This window comes from Berghia stephanieae, chromosome 4 (genome assembly GCF_034508935.2).
Source record: "Berghia stephanieae isolate SIO BIC M18660-M18661 chromosome 4, UCSD_Bste_1.3, whole genome shotgun sequence".
NCBI classification, from domain to species: domain Eukaryota; kingdom Metazoa; phylum Mollusca; class Gastropoda; order Nudibranchia; family Aeolidiidae; genus Berghia; species Berghia stephanieae.
The window spans coordinates 83,312,705-83,330,204 of record NC_088363.1 but is presented as its reverse complement, the minus strand read 5'-3'; the positions used below and the strand labels follow the sequence as shown (position 1 = coordinate 83,330,204).

At 39.5% G+C, this 17,500-nt stretch overlaps 1 protein-coding gene across 1 annotated transcript in view; it reads right to left on the bottom strand.

Moving 5' to 3' along the window:
• The window catches only part of LOC144971402 (kinesin-like protein unc-104), a gene marked incomplete in the record, with an annotated part of 118,171 nt that overhangs the window by 99,455 nt on the left and 1,216 nt on the right, over positions 1 to 17,500 (bottom strand).

The window sequence follows — 17,500 nt, the reverse complement described above, 5'->3', positions numbered from 1 at the left end:
GAAGTGAGTAGAAAAGTGCCAGAAGACAATAGAGAATTTAAAAATTTCGCGGCGGTGATGGGAGTTTGAACCCGCGACCTTATTGGTACGACAACTCCGCCTGGCCGGTGAGAGCGTGACTCTACCGTATGAGCTATCCACGATCCCAAAAATCGTATCTAACCTATTGTCTTCTAGCACTTTTCTACTACTCACTTCATCTCTTGTTGTCACCAACGTAAGTGTCTGCTCAACTCACTTTTCTGAATTAAAAATTGACCTCGACAAAGCAGCGCAAGTCGACTGGACATTTTGCTAGTTTGGAAAATATCCGTGGAATGTTGACTTTTTCTTTTCTTTTATTCCGGTATCGTGACCGACGCTACAATGGCTGGAGGCGAGTCAGCCCGAATCGATAACGACGTTTCCAATTCAATAGATCGCCGTGATTAATTGGTTGGTCGTTCAAAACGGGCGTGTGGGTATTGTAACATGGCATATGTGGAGACAACTATCTTCTACAATGACTATACAACCTTTTGTAGCCCAGACTGAAAAACAGCAGCAAGAGAACGGCATCTTTCCAAAGCCGTGATATCACAGGTTAAGTATTGGTAAGCAGTGAGAGAAGGAAAGAGTGTGTGTGTGTGTGGGGGGGGGGGGAGGATTAAAACATAGTTAATCCATTCATGTTGCGATGATAGCATAATAGTTTGGATATTATGATGACTGATAACTCTTGATGATAGTAATGATGATGATGATGATGATGATGATGATGATTGATGATAATAATAATATAATAATAATAATAATAATAATAGTAAGTAGTAGTAGTAGTAGTAGTAGTAGTAGTAGTAGTAGTAGTAGTAGTAGTAGTAGTAGTAGTAGTAGTAGTAGTAGTAGTAGTAGTAGTAGTAATAATAATAACCTGTATTGTCCCAAGAGGCAATAATTGCTAGGTTATAACTCTAAGAAAAAGAATAAAGAAGAAACAGAAAGACTAATTTTATGTGGGCATGCATATCTAGGGTTTGCAGCGTCAAAACTAGATCAAATCTAAATACACCTGTTGCTCATGTGACTATTTTTACGCATTTCTATCGGTTGTATCAGAAATAAAGTAAGAAGATGTCTATGGTGTAAATATAAACTCGAACGGATATAATGATTTTTGTTTTTGGACTTACAAAGTTAGCAAACTTCACCATGAACATTGACCAAGACAAAATGATCCAATTTAAGAGTATTTAAATCAACGTGTGTTCTTGCAAGCTTTTGTATCACTGAACAATGAACTTGAACTTCTTGAACCATAGATTAGATATCATTTATCATGCAGCAAAGATACAAATTACAAAAGGTCATCATTTGGAATAGAAGTCATGCATCACGGAGAAATGTAAGATTAGGCATTTGAAATAAAGGTGATAATATCGTTTAGCAATTAGCAGTACCATAGCTATTAAGGTTGTCTAGTTTTTTAAATATTTTTTTTTTATTAATCCCTCGAGAAGACAACAAATTTAGTAAGCTTACGCCTGCACTGCATCCAATTTTATTCTGTGATATCTTGAAAGGTGACGTTTTTGGGGAACATGTTTGACGTTTGTTTTTTGTTTTTTATTCCTTAATAGATGGTACAAATGTAAAAATCTAATTTTTTTTGCCAACCCCCCCCCCCCCCCCCCCCCCCCCCAAAAAAAAAAGGCATTGTGATGTTTAAAAACATATATTATTATCTTAGATCATGTATCATTGCTTGGATTGTGGGGAGTGTGAATGAGATAATGAATGAAAAAGTAGAAACGTAAAAAATGAAAAGTATCTTTAATAAATTAAAATTGTTAAACAATGTAAAAACAAATGTAAATAGAGGAAACAAAGTTGAGCACCCTTTATAATTGTAACAGTAACAGATTAATATCATCTCTCTGTAATCAGATGACGTTTATAAAGTTAACATGAAGATTGATAGAAGAATAGGTGAGAGAGATAAAGGGATAAGGGAAAGATAGAAACAGAAAGAGACGGAGGGGGACAGGGGAAGAGTGAAAGAGAGGGAGAGTTAAAAAGAAGATGAAAAGAGAGAGAGAGAGAGAGAGAGAGAGAGAGAGAGAGGGGGGGGGGGAGTAGATAGTACTTTTTTCTAGGTTATAATAATTATCCCATAAAACGGACCTAAAATTGTACTACCACTATTACCTACTTGACTCATTTATGATGATAAGGTGGTGGTGGCACTTGTAGTAGTAGTGGTAGTGATGATGATGTGGTGGTGGTTATAGTAGTAGTGGTGATGATGATGATGTGGTGGTGGTTGTAGTAGTAGTAGTAGTGGTAGTGATGATGATGTGGTGGTGGTTGTAGTATTAGTAGTGATGATGATGATGTGGTGGTGGTTGTAGTAGTAGTAGTAGTGGTAGTGATGATGATGTGGTGGTGGTTGTAGTATTAGTAGTGATGATGATGATGTGGTGGGTTGTAGTAGTAGTAGTGGTAGTGATGATGATGTGGTGGTGGTTGTTGTAGTAGTAGTAATGATGATGGTGTGGCGGTGGTGGTTGTAGTAGTCGTGGTCATGATGATGATGTGGTGGTGGTGGTTGTAGCCATAGCGGTAGTGATGATGATGTGGTGATGGTGGTTGTAGCAGTTGTAGTAGTAGTGTCGATGATGTGGTGTAGGTAGTTGTAGTAGTTGCGGTTGTGATGATGTGATGATGGTGGTTGTAGTAGAAATGGTAGTGATGATGATGTTATGGTGGTGGTTGTATTTGTAGTTCTAGTAATGATGTTGTGATGGTGGTTGTAGTAGTAGTGGCAGTGATGATTGGGGAGGGGGGGGGGGGTATCCTTGGAACAATTTGACCTCACCGGAATTTGACAGAAGTTGCACATAACCTGTAATTATTTTCTCCAGACCGGATTTTTTTCCCCGGTGAACCGGAGTTTTGGCATCACTGCACCTCTGTTTTGTTTCCTTTTAACCTGAGTTTATTGCAACACTAATATCAGATATACAATTTTCAATATTCTGTGTAAAAATGGAACTCAATAAAATATTTGGAGATGATGTCACCTAACGGTCTTATAGAGGAAGAATAAAGAGGGTCCTAGATCCAATCCCTGTGGGATACCAAAAGAGAGGGGGAAAGGAGAAGAGAAGTTGTATCAATTTACAGATACTGATTGACTCTTGTCAGAGAGGTAGGAAGAAAACCAGTCAACAACAATACCCCCAAATCCGTACAAATCTGAGTCTTTAGTCTGTCGATTGAAAGAATACGTCTATTGTGTCAAAAGCAGCACTAAGATCGTGTAGTATGATAACAACATCATAATGTTTCTAAGGTACATAAATGATTTTTGATGATATCATTGTGAATTTTAATAGGACCAGTTTCTGTGCTGTGAAGGAGGTGGTAAGCAGACTGAAATTTAGAGAATGTGTATTCATTCAGAAATGCATTTAGCCTAAAAGCAACAATTTTCTTAATTAATTAAGACATAAGGGTAAGATTCGAAACTGGTCAATAATTATCTGGGTCTTCTTTGTCAATGCTGGGTTTCTTTAATATTGGAGAGACAACAGCATGTTTAGGATAGTTAGATATCTCACAAATAAACAAACTAGCATTTAAAATATGGGTGAGAACGTGAACCAAAATATTAGCGCTAGAAAGAACAAGCCATGAAGGAATGTGATCTATTGGGCTAGTTGTCTTATTGAGCATTGAATCAGCGCGGAGAGTACTTCTGTTTCAGCATGCGCTTGAATTCATCGAAAACTACTCCGACTGGAAATGTGCTGGTTTCCTCCACTATGTTTCAATTTTCCCTATTTGTCTGGCGCATTCCAAATTCTTGATATTTTATATTTAAGTTAAGAGAGAAACAATCAGTGATGATAATGGCAATGACAAAAAGGAGGAAAATTTATCGGTTCATCTGTCAAACTCAAACAAAATCATAACATAAAATACCACAGTTTCATATATCATAATACTACCTATCCATTCTTAATGGTTGTGATGTAACGCACTTTAGGGTATGTAAAGTTTTAATGAATTTTCTTTTCCTTAAAACGATTTTAAAGGCATACCTTATATTCAAGCGATTTAACATTAACTTTTAGTTCAAAGACCTGAAAGCATTTGTTTTTACTTGTTTAATCTTTGTTACTGTAGCCCAGTGATTACGGAACTTACAAATAAGACTCCAACAGGGATGCCACCCGGCAAATTAAAAAAAGCCTGAAAACTTGCGCGGACGAGATACAAATCAACGTCAAGGGCTTTGTAGGGATTTGAAAAATATCAAATTTGGAATATTGTTTCAGTACTTATTATTGCAATTGAGAGCAAATAACACACAAAAGAAAGGAGGGTTGACAGTTTTCAAATTGATAAAATAAGGTGCTGAAAACAAAATATAGACAAATTAATATCAATAGCTATCAGGGGTGAGACTAACTGGTCACATAAAAGGAGAAAATTTTTCATTGTGAAGATCATGACCCACCCATGCAACCATAACCTATAAATTTGAACTTCACTCAAATTCACTGAGATGCGATCCAAAATTTGTCTCGCAGCAATTTCTGACACGACTCAAGAGAATTTCAAAAGTTGAAAGTGTAATTACATTTGGTGGTTGTAGTAGGGATGATGATGTGGTGGTGGTTGTAGTAGTAGTAGTGGTGGTAGGGATGATGTGGTAGTGATTATAGTAGTACTGATCGTATGGATGATTGTGTGGTGGTGGTTGTAGTAGCTGTGGTGGTAGGGATGATGTGGTAGTGATTATAGTAGTACTGATCGTATGGATGATTGTGTGGTGGTGGTTGTAGTAGCTGTGGTGGTAGGGATGATGTGGTAGTGGTGGCAGGGATGATGATGTGGTGGTGATTGTAGTAGTAGTAGTAGTAGTAGTAGTAGTAGTAGTAGTAGTAGTAGTAGTAGTAGTAGTAGTAGTAGTAGTAGTAGTAGTAGTAGTGGTCTTAGAGATGATGTGATGGTGGTTGTAGTAGTAGTGGTGGTGGGGATGATGATGTGGTGGTGGTTGTAGAAGTGGTGGTCTTTTAGAGATAATTGTGTGGTGGTGGTGGTTGTAATAGTTGTGGTAGGAATGATGATGTGGTGGTAGTTGTAGTAGTACTGGTGGTAGGGATGATGTGGTGTTATTTGTAGTAGTAGTGTTGGTAGGGATGATGATGTTGTGGTGGTTGTCATAGTAGTGGTGGTAGAGATGATGTAGTGGTTTTGGTGTTTTTTATTCAGTGATGATAATAATAGCAATTTGTCAAAAAGAAGGAAAATGTCTCCGTCTATCGGTCAAACGCAAGCAAAGTGTAAAAATAACAGGAACATAGTTTTGTATTGGTATCATGTAATATATTACTATTACTAGTATAAATCCATTCTTATCATTAAACATAAATTTACTTTTTGTAAACATTTAATGAATTGTCCTTTCCACATGTTAAGGGCCTACAATGTTATACAAATAAAAGGCCAGAAAGTGCTGTTTTGTTTTGATTTTTACTTTATTAAGCAGGCTACAATATCTTTTATTTTTTACCGAAACCTAGTGGTTATTCAGGTTATAAATATAACCCAAGAATCTCACAAATTTAAAGCCATAGTCAAAAGGTAAAAAGAAAGAAGAATAAACCAAGCCAATCACCATTGCTTTATTTTAGGCTAGCTAATGTACCTATTGTATAACCAGATGATTTAATGGATGGTCGCGAGAGAGAGAGAGAGAGAGAGAGAGAGAGAGAGAGAGAGAGAGAGAGAGGGGAGACTTCTCTACCAGAATAATTTATAAATTGATCTTAGGTAATCCATATTTAAAAAAAAAAGAAGAAGAAAAGAGAAATGGAAAGAAAGGCAAGGGGAAAGAGGAAGAGAGAGAGAGAGAGAGAGAGAGAGAGAGAGAGAGAGAGAGAGAGAGATTTGTCCCTCCCCTTCCCCTTCTACCACTGGTCGTCTGTGTCAATTGTGACATCTGGTGCCATTCAGTCTGGCCCGACGTCATAAAAACGGGACTGTCACTAAATTTCACGAGACTGAGCACAGGTGTCACAATATGACATAAAAGGCTCCATACACGCACGGTTTTGATAGGCGTCCGAACCACGATCAGGCAAACCGGGGTGAAAACGCAATGTGTGTGGCCAAATACCTGGCCGATAAACCTAGGTACGGTCCATCGCTCGCAAAGCCCGCTTTGCTTAATATTTTTCGAAGCGATCGGCGATCGGGGCGTGGCAGTATAAAAAATTGGACAATTTTTTTCGGATTTTCGCTGTTTTGACGTCAGATTCATGATCAGCGTCGAATTTACAATAGGCTGGATACCAAGAACTATGTTTTTACTCCAAAAATTGATGAAATTAGAAATAAATTTTAATTAATATTGAGGCTATTTGGCCGACAGAACAGGGCCCCTCCCTGTTTTGTGATGGATCAAGTGGTATGACTCTCGCTTTCGGATCGGAAGGTTCAGGTTTCGAGACCCGCTCTGAGTGGTGCAGAGTTGAGTCCTTGGAAAATGCTCTTAACTCACATTCTCTCACCGTACTCAGGTGTGAAATGAGTACATGACCGTTCGTTGTCTTTGTTGGGAAAAAAATGTCCCATCGCCTGACAGGCGTCATGTCTTGTCTTTCAAGTTTAATATTGCTGTTGCCTTGGGACCCCTTGTAAAGCAATTTGAGCACGTGGATATTGCGCCAAATAAATGCTGTGTTATTATTTTTTTTAATAATATTTTTATAAATGTTGCGCCAGGAAGAGGTAGATGGCAAAAGTTTCGTTCATACAAAATAAAAAATAGTTTTCATGATTTTCAATGTAATGATATAATAATATGCCAGTTCTTATTTTTTTTTTTTTTTCCTCCTCACCCGTTGTCGCGACATGACGGTCGACCTTGACACAGACATTTGGGATTGGCAGATGCCAAAAAGCCTTGACTACGTGATGACAGGGGTGGGCATTGTAACCCTGAATTATAATCTACAAACAACGCCCCCCCCCCCTAAAAAAAAAAAAAAGAGCTGTGTGCGTGTGTGGGGTGGCGGTGGTGGTTGGGGGTGCGAATGCGAGTAGTCCCGAGGAGTACCCGTTTAACCTGCCACGGGAACACTGTCGATTTGTTTTATAAATAATAATAATAATAATAATAATATAATAATAATAATAAATAATAATAATAATAATAATAATAATAATAATAATAATAATAATAATAATAATAATAATGACGATAAATAACAAATCTTTATTGTCCACAAAATGGAAAAATTTCCGTGGTCTACGTTGCTTTTAAACTTAAATCGGATTTAAATGTATGGATGTTATGCGTATTGGAAAAATACTCACGACATCTCCATCGGGGTATAAACATATTAACAACACAAAACTGCAAACGCGAACGTTCATTGTCTGATTGATATAACTTAGTGATAAGTTAATTATAAAATGCTGTCTAAAAGCAATAACAACGGGTTGACTAACGTCAAATTCATTCCTTCTATTGATGCTCTGTGTTAAATTAAAATACTCACAAAGTCCGCCAGCCAGAAATATCACTCCAGCCCAAAGATCTACATGGAACCTTGAACGTTATAGTCTGATATATTTTAATGAGAACTAATCATAAAAATGGGTGTCTAAAAACAATAACAATGAGATGAGTGACGTCAATTTGGTTCCTTTTATAAATATCCAAGAACTTTACTCACTCCATCCGCTCTCTCCTCCTTCAATACATATGAATCTATTCTCTCATCACTTTTTTGTGCGGCTATGCATGTGATCTTGTGAAATGACACTCGCCTTTGGATCGGACGGTACTGGATTCGAGTCCCGCTCTGAGTTGCGCATAATTGAGTCCTTGGAAAAGGCTCTTTACTCGCATTCTCTCACCTTGTTCACTATTAAAATGAGTACCTCGCTGTTTACAGCGTCGTCTCTGTCGGGAAACAATTGCAATATCGCTTAACAGTCATGTCTCGTCTAACATGTTTTTATGTTGGCCAAAGACCCTTATAAAGTGATTTGAGCACCTTTATTGAATATAGCGGTATATATAGCGCAAGTAAATTTTTCTCTCTTTCTCTTTCTTTCTCTCCCCCCCCCCCCCCTCTCTCTCTCTCTCTCTCTCTCCTCTCTCTCTCTCTCTCTCTCTCTCTCTCTCTCTCGACATGTTAGATTATTATAGCTATTGCTACATATGATGCGAATATCTTGGACGGTTATTGATGCTATGAGTTTAGGTAAAATGCTCACAACATCCACCAGTCGGAAATAACGTACCGTCACACAAAACTACGAGTAACCTTGAACGTTAAAAGTCTGATTGATATAATTTAGTGAGAACTAATTACCAAAATGACTGCCTTAATACAATAACAAAGAGTGGAATAATGTCAATTTCGTTCCTTCAACAGTCTAATTGATATAATTTAGTGAGAAGTAATCATTATTGTGCGCAAGACGAAAGATAGAATAACAGACAGTAACTGGGATCGTAGCGTCACTATTAATTAAAATTTATTTCTAATTTCACCAATTTTTGGAGTAAACACACAGTTCTTAGTATCAAACATATTGTAAATTTGACGCTGATCACGAATCCGACGTGAAAACAGCGAAAATCCGAAAAAAATTGTCCACTTTTTTATACTGCCACGCCCCCGATCGCCGATCGCCTCAAAAAAATATCTCCCCGTATGTGGGCAAAAATCATCTGCGATAAACGCAGGGATCGGGTCACAGCGATAGGTCATCCGTCCCGCTATCAGCGGATGTCGGCGTCTATGGGGGGCTTTAGACAATGGTGATTTTGTGGGTTTGAAGGAAATGTTTGACACGGCAAATTCAGCGGAAAATTTCTGAGAAATTCTCAAAATCACTGTTTATTTATCCAAAAAAATTTTTTAAAAGGAGGAATTGTGATGGGGATGGGCGGAGATAAACTACCATTTAAGTGCCCAAATATTCAACCGGCGGTGACAGCCCAAATTATTCACCCAGCGAAAAAGTTCCGGCTCAAATCTCGATCGCGATTTTTGTCTTCTTCTTTAAAATTTTTCTCTTTTTTTTTTTTTTTTTTTTTTTTTTTTTTTTTAATAGTGACAAAAACCGGAGGTTTCGGATTAAAACCGGCTGGTGGTATAAAAAAAAAAACCCGGATTTCCGGCTAAAACCGGAAAAGTGGCAGCCCTGCTCCAAGTATCTTTAATAAATTAAAATTGTAAAAACATTGTAAAAACAAAGGTAAAAAGAGTCAATTAAACTAATTGTCATGGTCTAAATGTCGCTACTGTGATATTAATCACCCCTTATAATAGTAGTATCGTTCGGCTACACTTCTATGTTCAAGGTATCAATCCAGGTTCGGAAGTCATCATCACATTTGTTGATGGTTTCAAATCCCCCTTCAAGTTTTGTCTCTGGGCAATCTAGTACGAGGTGGTTTGCATCTTGTGGTGCTTGGTTGCACTTTGGGCAGGTTGGTGATTCTTGGAGCCCCCATTTGTGCATGTTGGCAGCTGTTCTTGTATGTTTTGACCGTAGTCTATTTGCAGCTACCCAGTATTTTCTTGGTTGATCCTGTAGACCCAGGTCTTTTACAGGGATCTTCAATTAGTTCCCCTCCTGTTGGTTTATTCCTTTTCCATTCCTCGCACCAGGCTTCTTGTGTGTTGTAGTTTTCTTTCTTTGATAGGTAGAAAGGTGAACGAGATTTTAGTCTTGATGTTGGGGGCGCAGTTTTGTATATGGTTTGCAGAGGAGTTCCACTTATAGACATGATGGTGATTTTTTCACAGATCCACTACTTGAATTGAGCTTTATCAGAGGGAAATGTTTGACACGGCAAAATCAGCAGAAAATTTCTGAGACAATCACGAAATCCCGGAATTTCGCGGATCTACAGACATTTATCATCACTGAACGATTTGTGGTAGCAGTAGAGTCCTTGAAACTATTTGAAGGTTGATCCTTAATCAGTTTTTTCATGGAGGCGAACAAATCACGTAGGTTTTGTTTGGCACTTGTTAGTTTTATTTTTAAGATATTCTTTTTTACAAGATAAAATCAGTTCTTTTCATTGTTTTTTAAGTCCTAAAAGATTTGCTGATGAATGTCTAATGTGGTCCGTTCAGCAGATCTGAGTTGGTGTTTCAGTATTCATATCATTGCAATACCATTCTGTGTTTGGTCGAATAATAATAAAATAGTAATTTCCTTCGTGACCAATGGGGATAGTCTATTGAACACGGCTTTCAATGAAAAAAAAAAAAGACCTGGGCGTGGGTGTTAATAAATCGAGCATTGGTAGAGTATTCAACTGATGGATCATAAATTACGAACTAGATCTAGTGCCAGTTATACATTTGAGTTCACAAATAAATTTTTTGGTTTGACTAAATTCCTGGCTTAAAGAGGACCAGTAACAAAAGTAAAAATAGTTTACATCAGACATCAGACCAAACGAAATTCAGGAAGCCAGACATTTTCTAAAGTCCAAATTTCTGAAGGTTTACAATTGACAGTCATTTACTGGCTTGTATAAGGTGATGAAGGCAACTTGCTTAATTTAGGCAAGGGCTTAGCCCCAGAGAAGATTTGTGATTTGATGATCAGCTGGCTACATATTGAACGACAACCGGCCTGTTTATTTCTAAATTGATTTAAACTCTGTGTCAGCAAATTTTGACAAAAACCAGAAAGATAAAATTGGTCATAAACAATTAAGTGAGGATATAAATCAACTCGAGTGGTCCTCACTTTCTTCTACACTATACTGAAATATTGAAAAGATATGTTGGCTTCCCTGGATCATCAATATTCCATATTCATTCTTTCGAGTCTATATATACACATGTGATTATGTGCACGGAAAGCGTCATTTTTCTATGTGCTCAGTATCGCGACTGTGGCTGCCAGATGGATGACTTTATTTTAAATCTTAGAACAAGAAGTAATATATGTATATATTTGCATATTTTGCTCTACATTGCATGTATATTTACTTAATCCTCATGCATATTTTTTTCTTTTAATTATTAAAATGCACTAAACTGTGGGGTCAGGTTATTACCCGCTCAAAATTGTCACTACTGTAGCATTCATGAACTCTCATAGTGATTGCGTGGCCATTCTATTCTTGACTGCATTGGAGCGCCCCACTAACTTAATCTTAGTTTGAGGTTGAGCTTTTAAATAGTGCAATATCCACTAAACGAGCTCAAAGCGTTTTACAAAGGGTCCCTGACCAACAGCAACACGAAACATAAAGAATGAGACATGACACCTGTTAGGCGATAATACAATTTTTTTCCGACAGAGACAATGCTGTTAACGGCCAGGTACTCATTTTACACCTTGTGGCATACATAGTAACACGAACGATAACTCTTAATAACTAACGGGGATCTAGGAGAACTAACGGGTAGGTCAACATGGTGGCAGCGATTTCTTGAGAACCCAAAAGTAAAACCGAGTGAATGTATACCCTACATTTATCCAGTGTCATGAATCGAGCCTAGAAAAGCTACAATTGTGTTTATAATATTTAAGGATTTTGGAACAACCTGTCAAAAGGTAGGAGGAACGCTTTCTTTTTTTTAATAAGAACCTAAAGTCAGTTCAGTTTAACCGTCATGTGGGAGACTTTTGAAACATTTCTCGCTGACCTAAGACGACTCTCCAAGACCTGCAACTTTTGTCATGATTGCAGAGATTCATTGATTAGAGACAAAATTGTAACGGGTACCAATGACCAGCAGACACGAACTGACCTGTTGAAAGAAAGACACTTGACACTAGAAAAATGCATTGACATTTGCCGCTCAGCAGAAGATGCCAAAACTCAAGGCAAGGCTTTCCAGGACTCAAAAATTGCAGACATAGCAGCAATCAGAAACAGAGGACAAGCAACAGCATCAACAACGCCAAAATTTCAACAAATCAACTCAATGTCAAAAACGCAATCAGACAGACCAAGGTCCTACTCAACTTGTCAAAACTGCGGTTATACCTACCACCCAAGATCGCAATGTCCAGCTCGCCAAGCGAGATGTAACACTTGTGGCAAAATCGGACACTACCAAAAAATATGTAGGTTCAGTCACAGGGAGATCCCAACTCAATAGACTTTTTGGGGGAATATATATCAACTAACAACCAGCGAAGACAACTGGACAGTCATAATTCAAATGGATGAAGACTCACACCCTTTCAAGTTGGACACAGGCGCTTCAGTCACTGTCATGAATGAAAAGACCTCAAATTCACTCCGAATGAACTGAAAAGATCTGATAAAATTCTCCAGGCTGCAGGAGGGAAAGACCTCGAAGTGCTGGGATTCACCCAAAAGACTTTGAAGTACAAAGATAAGAGCATTGAAGAGAAAATCTACGTAGTAACTGGACAGAAACACCCACTGCTCAGTCATGATGCATGCATCAAATTGGGATTGATCAAAAGAGTACATGAACTTGTAGAAACAAAGCTCAATTTCAGGGAAGAATTCCCTAAACTCTTTGAAGGATTAGGAAAGTTTAAAAAACCATACACCATCAAATTGCATGATGGTCTTGAACCACTACATATCTACACACCAATAAAAATAGCACACCCTCTCATGCCTAAAGTCAAAGAGGAGCTGGAAAGAATGTTGCAACATGGTATTATCTCACAAGTAACAGAGCCCACAGACTGGTGCGCAGGAATGGTGGTCGTCCCAAAACAAAACGGCTCAGTTCGCATATGCATTGATTTGACATCCCTTAACAAAGCAGCCAAGCGAGAAGTTCACCCATTAAAATCTGTAGATGAAGACCTCGCACAGTTTGCAGGCAGTAAGATATTTACAAAACTAGATGCCACATCCGGATTTTGGCAAATACCATTATCAGAAGAATCCCGGGAATACACAACATTCCTCACACCCTTTGGGCGATACTGTATGAACAGACTGCCTTTTGGTATTTCGTCGGCCTCTGAAGTTTTCCAGCGCACCATGACCGAAAGACTTCACGATCAAGAAGGAGTAGTGTGCCACATTGATGACATCATCATCCATGCTCCAGATCAAGCCACTCACGACAAGCGGGTGCGAAAGACTAAGAAACTTCTTCAAGAATCAGGTCTCACCTTAAATGAAAAATGTTCCTTCTCCAAGAACCCATTGAAATTTCTTGGCCACATCATCGATGATTCAGGGGTCAGAGTCGACCCAGAAAAAATCCATACCATAACAAATTTCCCACCACCTCAAAATGTTGCAGAATTACAAAGATTTCTCGGCATGGTGAATCAGATGACAAAGTTTGCCCCTGGATTAGCAGCCATGACAACCCCACTGCGCTCACTCCTCAAAAAAGATCACGAATGGATTTGGGGGGACTCCCTGGAAAATGCTTTCAAAACCATAAAGCAACAACTGACCACCGCCCCGGTGCTAGCACACTATTCTCCAAATCTGAAAACGATCATCGCGGCTGATGCATCAAGGGAAGGAATCGGAGCAGTCCTCATCCAGGTCCAGATAGATGGTTCCAGAAAACCTGTATGCTACATATCTCGCACCTTGACCGAAACTGAACAGCGGTATGCAGTCATCGAATTGGAAGCCTTAGCTGCAACATGGGCTTCTGAAAGACTCAGCGAATATGTTCAAGGTCTTCAGTACACCATAGAAACTGACCACAAACCCCTCAAGCCCCTCTTAATGTCTAAAGAGTTCTCTAAATTACCTAAACGGATTCTACGGTTTCGTTTTCGACTTGCCAAATTTGATATTGAAGTTGTTCATGTCTTGGGCAAAGACCAGATTATTGCTGATACTCTTTCCAGAGCACCAACAAGTGTGCCTAGCGTAGCAGACGTCTGTTTCAACAGAGAGGTTCAAGCCATGGGAGAACAAGCCTTTAACTCACTCCCAGCAAGTTCCCACAAAATGACTGAAATCATAAGTCAGCAAAAGGCTGATCCAGTGATTGCAGAAGTCAGACAGTTTTGCAGCACTGGCTGGCCAGGTTATATGCCTGCCAACACACTCCTAAAACAATATTGGCACAATCAGCAATGCTTCACGATCATAAATGATCTTCTTCTTTTCAATAACAGAATTGTCATTCCACGAGACTTAAGAATGGACACTTTAAATCGCCTTCACGAAAGTCATCTTGGCATTACCAAATGCAAAGCCCTTGCCCAAAGCGCTGTCTGGTAGTGCGGGGCGGTCCTTGGCAAGCTTAAGGACCACGGTCCTACGGTCCCTGGAAAATGAAAACCGCAAGGACCGGTCCTTTTCGACATTGAACATTCCTGAGAGACTGTTGGAAGTTCGAACCGTTTTGACCTTTGAGACTGTGGGATCGTTCATTCTTGAACCGTTAAAGACTTGGGACCGCGAAAACCGTGGTAAAACACACGGAGTAGTCACACTCATTTCAAATTGTAACCTAATTAGAGAAGAGGGGTGATGCCTTTTTTATTTGTTCACCGTACTTCATTGTTACTTCGATAATTTAGCGTGAATGAAATTTGAAATTTATCCCCATTAACGGAGATAATGGAATCGCCCAAGGCGTTGATCGAGTTGTTCGTGGCGTTTATACACACACGCAACTCCTACCCCCCTCCCCCCCCCCCCACCCCACACACACACATTAGAGGGCAGCGAGCATTGAAGAGTAAGAGAAAGAGGGGGTGGATGCGGTAATAAGTAATAAGTGGGGTCGGGTCGATGGTGACTTTTCGCCATATCTAACAAACCCAGCTACCCATTCACTGCTGAGTAGACAGGGATTCAGAAAAAATTCGACTGCACCCGGGATCGATCTCTGGCCCTTTGCGTATAAAGAGAGTGCTCTATCAACTGAGCTATCGGGGTCCCCAAATATTCTATTGGACTTTTTAAAAATACAGACGTTATAACTGGGTTTTTTGGAAGGAAGAAACTAATGAAACGCATATTATTTGATTAATTAAAACACCAAACGAAATTTTAATATTATTGTATTATTTTAAATGACAACAATGCGATAGAAAGGAGTGGTGACAAGAGATGGACAAAAGAAAACAAAAAATCGGACTTGCTACTTGCTAGGTTCGAGACACACACACACACACACACACACACACACAAACACAAACACATCTTTAGTAGTCACATTTCAAACTCATTAGAGAAGAGGGGTCATGCCTTCATCATAGATCATTGTCATTGCGATCATTATGGTGTAGTAAATTTAGAAATTTACCCCATATAATGGAATCGTCCAAGGCGTGCGCCTCCTGTTCCCCCCATCTCACACACGAAAGGGCGGTTTGCGGAGTGGAGGGAGGTGGTCGTCTGCCTCTATGGTCGTCTGTGTCGTTTAGTGTATGGCAAAGGGGGGTGGGTGCGATTAATTAAGTGGGATGGGTGGTGATTTGTGGAAGATAGGCAAAGAACCGAGGCAACGAATCGCTGGGGAAGTAGTATGGCGCGAGACCGTTGAAAGGTGATAAGAAGGGAGGACCGCCGCCGGTCTTCCACTTTGGGACCGGTCCCCGGTTCACAGCTCAAAGACCGTGGGACCGGTCCTCAGCGCGGCACTACTGTCTGGTGGCCCAACATTTCCAGCAAAATCGAAGACATGATTAAAAAGTGTACAGTTTGCGCTAAACTGAGACCGGATGTCAGGGAACCACTTCTTCCTTCCTCTTTCCCAGATCGACCCTGGTCAAGAGTGGCTGCAGATTTGCTCTACCTTAAAGGCAAGACATACCTGGCTGTAACAGACTATTACTCCAGATGGCCTGAAATAAGAATTTTAGAAGAGCAGGCTAGTTCATGTGTGGTCAACAAGTTAAAGTCCATCTTAGCAACGCACGGCATACCTGAAGTCATTGTCTCGGACAACGGCCCTCAGTTTTCAAGCTCACAATTCCAGGAATTTGCACGCGACTATGGATTCACGCACATAACGAGCTCACCCCGATATCCTCAAAGCAACGGCATGATCGAGAGAGCAATCCAAATCCTGAAAAACATGTTGAAAAAGGCTGATCACCCTTATATCGCATTACTGAATTACAGAGCAACCCCTCTCTTCAACGAATTCTCACCAAGTGAGCTCCTGATGGGAAGAAGACTACAGACAAAGTTGCCCATCCTGAAACAAAAATTACATCCACAACTATTGGACTAAGACGTGCTCAGAGAAAGAGAGGATAGACACAGGGAAAATATTTGTAGACAATACAACACACATCACCTCGCCAGAAAATCCCAACCAGAACTTCACCCTGGAGACGAAGTATTCATAAAAGATATGGGACGAAATGCAAAGGTTATCAGGCAACACCCCAACCCTAGGTCATACATCCTTCAGCCTGATAACAACAATTTGCCCATTCGCAGAAACATCAAATCTCTTGTACCCACTGCATCTTCCAATACTCAGGGACTCGAGCAAGATCCCCATATCCCACCAGTTCAAAAAGCAGGCGAGCCCTCACCCGGACTTCCATCGCAACTATCGGCCCCCCAGGCTGACACTTGCACTAGCAGCTTTGGGAGAACCATCAAGCCACCAAAGAGGCTTGATTTGTAAAACAAAACAAACCATTTGAGGACATCTTACAGGCGACGAGATGATCCTTAATTATATGTATTTTTTTTCTCTCTTCCGTTTTTCTTTTTGATATGGACATCTCACAGGAGCTGAGATGGTCCTCGATTATATATATATATATATATATATTTTTTTTTTTTTTTCTTTCTCGTTCATTCTCCATTGATTTGAATTTCACGACCTTATGGCCTCGGGTCCACAAATGACATGATTCACACTAACAATTTAGGATGAAAGACAGGGACTTTATAAAACAGTTAGGAACTTTACACAAGTGTTGGGGATTTATCGGAATTGATTAAAAACGTTTTCGTGATCGCCAGGGATGATGGGATAATAGGGAATAACACCTCCAAAAGAGGGGAGATGTGGCATACATAGTAACACGAACGATAACTCTTAATAACTAACGGGGATCTAGGAGAACTAACGGGTAAGTCAACACACCTATGTATGGTGAGAGAATATGAATAAAGAGTGTTTTACAAAGAATGAACTATGCGCCGAGAAAGACTCAAACCCAGGACCTTCCAATCCGAAAGCGAGTGTCATACCACAAGACCACATAGCTTGAGGTTCATTCGTTTGATAATCCATCGAGAGACCAAAACGTATGTAATGCTTTCTTAATATATAGTTGACAATTGATTTCTATCATATGATTATTGTAGCCTCTTTTATAGTGATTTTACTAAATAATTACGAAGATATTAGAATCTTTTGGACTATTGTTCCCTTCATAAAAATATTAGGTCTTGTTCAATTTACAAAAATAATTCTGGCCGGATCTAAAATATTCAAGTGATTGCAAGTTGCCAATTCCTACAATTTGCAACTCGCACATGAGTAGAGTACACAAGCACTACCACTACCAG